Below are 5,087 nucleotides of genomic sequence, written 5' to 3'. Positions count from 1 at the left end.
GAATTCTTTCTGTTTCTTTGAGAGGCTTCTAGAGGTTTATTGATCTTGTTTATTTTCTCAAATAACAAGCATTTGCTTTTATTGGTCTTCTGGATTGTATTTTGGGATTCTAGCTCATTGATTTCTACTACAAATTTTATTATTTCCTTGCTCCAGCCTAGTTTGCACTCCTTTTGTTGGTCATTTTCCAAAATCTTGAGCTCTAATTTATTCATGTAGGCCCTTTCTTTCTTCCTGATGAATTCTGGCAGAGCTATAGTCTTTCCTCTTAACACTGCTTTTGCTGTGTCCCACAAGTTCTGCTAGCTCGCGTCCTCATTCTCATTTGTTTCTGGAACCTTTTTATTTCCTCTTTGATTTCTTCTCTAAGCCAACGGTTGTTCATTACTTCCCTTAAATACAATATTTCCTTGCTGAGATTTAGTCTGTATGATCTATTGAGAAGTGACAAAGTAGTGTTGAAATCTCCACCTAGTACTGTTTTGCTATCAATGTTTTTTTTTTAAGTCTATTAGAAGTTGTTTTTAAGTATTTTGCTGGTCTGTCATTGAGCATCTACATTGAGGAGGGTGAGTTCTTTCTGATATAAAGATCCCATGATCGTTAAGAATGACATTCACTGTCTCTTATAACCTTTAGCCTGAAGTCCACGTGGTCTGATACTAGTATGGCTACTCCAGCTTTGTGGAGGTGTTCTTTTCTTGAAGACTTGTTTTCCAGCCTTTTACTTTTAGCCCATGGTTGCTTTGATTGCTCAGATGTGTTTCTTGCAGGCATCAGAATGTTGGGTTCAGATTTCTAATTCATCTTCCTATTCTGTGCCTCTGAATTGGCACATTTAGTCCATAGACATTGAGAGAGATTGTTGTTATGGGGATTTGTGCTATCTTTATGTAGAATTTTTGTACTTGTGGGGATTGCCTTAGCTTAAAGTAGCCGTGTTAGTTCTTCTTGCAACAAAAATATGGAGCTCTTTACAAGTTTGCATGTCCTCTCTGTGCAAGGACCATGATAATCTCTGTATCATTTCAATTTTAGTATATGTGTAACCAAACCTAGTAGGAGTTAATTTTTCTCTTCTGATTACTTTGAGTGTTGTCCTTACTTACCCTATGGCAGAGAGTGGTACCTAATCAAGGAAAGTATTTCAAAGCAGCTTGATAGATTTAGAACTTTAATGTCCCAGAAAGAAAAATATGGTTTTTACCATATTATCTTTTACCATAATCAAGGCATCAGTTTTACAAAATAATTCTTTTAGACGATGTTATATGAGTCCTGTTTAATGCACTTCCCTGAAACCTTCATTAATACCATTAAACTAGAGCCTTTTGCTGTTCTCACCGCAGTCCCGCGTACATCTCCAGGAAAAGGTGGATGGTGTTGTCTGCACTTTGACCACCTTGAATGTAAGTAGGATTTTTCTCCTGAAGGAAGAGGTGAGGAGCATATTGATGATTTCATTCCACATTATTATAAGTTCAACTTGAACGGAAGTTGAGACTCATGAGGCTCCTGTAAAGGACAGAAAAAAGGGTCTCAGTGAAGTTTAATGGCCAACACACATTAACAACACAGATGACTCAAAGCAGCCAGTGTTCTTCTTTGTGTATAGTGAGTTTCATACCTAATGATAGTGATTCTTAGCCATGACACACAGGCAAAACAGACCTATAATTAAAAATCTAGTTCTCTGAGCAGAGTGGGGTTTCTTAGGTCATTGAACAAGTGTGCAGTAATTTATTACTAAGCACATACGTAGTTTGAATGATGTGTACTTTTTGATCTAAACTTAATTCCAAATATGTCTAAAATGACAGTCTCCTGACCCCGCACCTGGCTTTCTTCACCGGGGTCCCTTGGAGGGGGTGTGTTGAGTTTCCCTCACCGCGCCGAGCAGAGCCCTGGCACCTGAAGACCTCTGCAACCAGCCATAGGTACGCTTTAGACCACTCTCCCCAAGCTTGAAGGAGCCTCATGCATGAACGAATCTGACAGAGGAACCCAGGTGTGCGCAACCGGGGGATGAGATCTCCAAGGCTGCTCAGATCAAGACTGGGCCCCCTCCAACCAGATCCCCCATCTCCTAGTAGCTAAGTGTTACAACCATGAACTGCCCCTGGAGCCATGTAATCCCATCAATGGCCAAGATACAGAGACTGGATTTTGTTGATAAGACAACAACAATTATTGTCCAGTTCTCACTCTGAGAGAACCTGGTAGGCATCTGCGAGTATCTTGCCCTTGCGTTTACCAGTCATTTACACTTCTTTCAATACAGATTATATGATCATGGTTTATGCTTATTTTTACTATTGAAGTTTAATAGCTAAATACTGATTTTTTAACAGCACTAATTTATTAAAAACATTCATCCTTGGCCTATCATATTAATTGCCAGTATTTGTTGGTTTTGCTTGTTTTTTGATTACTTAAATTGGTTTTGATCCTTTTCTTTCAGGTTGAAAAATTTTGACACAAATGAGTATATGTTTTTCTTTATCTTCTACAGTTTTAAACTGAGAACAACTGTTTGTTTTGTACAAATAAGATACCTGTGCATTTACTATTTCTTCTCATTTTATTTACATTTTAACACATCTCGATTCATCTACAAATTATCCTAGTAAGTGTTCTCATATTGAAAGAAACCACCAATTTTTTCAGTCATAGCACTGTAGCACTCTCCTCCCGCGGTTCATCCATTTGCTCGAGCGGGAACCAGTAACATCTTACAACAAATTGTGACACTTGTTGTCACTGGCTTTAGCCTATCGAATAGGTCATGGGTAGCTTGCCAGGCTCTTGCTATATGGACGAGATATTCTGGGTAGCTTGCCGGGCAGAGGAATCGGAATCAGGATTGGCCTCCTGCAAGGCAAATGCCCAACCCGCTGTGCTGTAAACGTTATCTAAAATATACTAGTAATAACAAATGTTGTTTCTTTAACAGTGCAATATAAACAATTATTAGGTAATTTTCATGATTTGTTAATGAAATAGCTAAGCTCTTGAGTATAATGGGAGTATTTTTCTAACACAAGAGTCTGACGAAGGTGAAACTGTTATAACCGTCTTGTAGGATTCCATCTCCCTAGCCTGCTTCATTCTACCCCGCTCTCTATCCAATCCGGTCTTCTTCTTGGGATTCTGACCTCCTGATTGGCTAGCCTCTACCTTTCACCTGCCTACTTTATGACATCATTCTCCCACCAAACCAACCACCAACTGGTAGAATCTTGGGGGTCCCATGTAGTTGCTTGTAAATAAATTTGAATCATCATGGCAAGTGACGAGTGATCAATGACCAATCACCAGTGAGCAGTCGTCTCTACTGAAGACTTGCGGTCTTAAGCCGCTTCAGTGTTCAGACGTACTCTCGTACCGTCTCCTCTTCTCGTCTACCTTTCATCGTTATTTCCTCTTCTCTGACCATGTCAGGTAAGGAATAATACTTTTCAAAGCTTTTCATTAGATTTATCATCCCTAAACTTAGCAGTCAAGGAAAAACAGCACGTAGTAATGAAAGAAAGTATTCAAGTCGAATTTGATAAGCCTCATTTTAGGTTGACTTTGACATTTGCTGTGTGATTTTAGACACTGGCTTACTTTCTCTCACATACAAAGTGTTTTTCCTCATTGATTACATTCTATTTTAGACATACTTAGGAGCTCAAATACACAAACACACATACACACACACGCATATATATATATATGGGTCGATTCTCTGTGTTTCTTTTTCCTTTTAATAGTGAATTTTACATGATATTCACTGAAAACAAGTAAATCAGAGAAAGTATTTTTACAGAAACAGAAAATATAGATGCTGTGAAAAACTGTTAATATATACTAGCATGTGTTCTCTGTAATGGTCTCTCCACTTGTATTTATACATCAGTATTTTGAATATAGTGATATTACAAAGTAATAATCATTGATCTTTGAGTTTTCTATTTAAACCCGGTAATAAGAAAATATGGGGCATGGGGAAGGTGTGGAGTGCTGAGCGTTAGGGAGGCAAGCCCTCAAAGGTAAGCAAGTTTGGGATCACTTTCAAAAAACATTGACCAATCGACACCAAGACAATATGAGGGAGAAAAAATAGGAAAGAAAGAAAGAAAGAAGGATAGAAAGAAAGAAAGAAAGAAAGAAAGAAAGAAAGAAAGAAAGAAAGAAGAATAGGGACTTCGATTATCAAGGAAGGGGAAAACCTTTGGACATAAAGTTGAAGAGAACCAAAGACTTAACATCAAAAAAGAAAGAATATATATGAAATATGCTGAGAATAATCCACTGAGAGCAAGTCAAAGAATTTTACTTCAATAAATGTCAGGACTAGAAAATATACTATGCCTTCAATAGGTTACCAGTAGGAAAAGCTCTTTATCAGAAAGCCATCCTTGCTGGATATTTTCCTTATTATTTCTTAGAACACAGTACTTGGTACTTGACAATTTGGAGTATAAACACGCTTAATAAATGATGCTCTCCATAAATAGCTAATAGTGCTTATCTAGGGCGGTGGAAGACACAGAATCTTCAATGTTTTTTATTATGTTCTGGTTTTTAAGTTCATGTATGCGTTGCCTGTTAAAATAAAAAAAATGGTATATTCTAACTTGAATCAGGAGATTTGATTCATCTGTGTGGTCAGTACATTCCAGGTTAAAGCTGCTTGTCATCTTTACAAATATTATTTCATGTGATTTTTTCTTCCTAACATGAGAGTAGTTTGATAATAGTCAACTTTTGTTTTTAGATCCTAAGAGGAAAGAGAAAAGTCAAGTCTCACATGACAAATTACACATTTTTGTCATATTTCTGAATTCTGAGTTTTCCTACATAAAGATATTTTATGGGATTTTGGTCCGCATTTATTAAACATTGAGAAGAAAGTTTTCCTGTTTGATAAAGATAATTCTAATCTAGGCATTGGAAGTAAATTTGCAATATTTTGTCATCACTTTTTAAATGGTCTTTTCTGTTTCTTCTGTGATCAAGTTAAATCCTCTGCTATGTTTAACACATGTTGTTTGCTGGTTAATATTCAAAGGTACTGATGAGTATAATTTTTTGTAATTTCG

General features: G+C 37.0%; 1 pseudogene; it reads right to left on the bottom strand.

The window, feature by feature from the left end:
* Positions 1-958: 958 nt before the first annotated feature.
* Positions 959-1,055, bottom strand: LOC130037026 (uncharacterized; annotated as a pseudogene).
* Positions 1,056-5,087: the final 4,032 nt, after the last annotated feature.

This window comes from Sorex fumeus, unplaced genomic scaffold, assembly GCF_029834395.1.
Source record: "Sorex fumeus unplaced genomic scaffold, SorFum_2.1 ptg000070l, whole genome shotgun sequence".
Classification (NCBI taxonomy): domain Eukaryota; kingdom Metazoa; phylum Chordata; class Mammalia; order Eulipotyphla; family Soricidae; genus Sorex; species Sorex fumeus.
The sequence above is the reverse complement of the archived record's forward strand: the minus strand, read 5'-3'. Positions and strand labels throughout refer to the sequence as shown.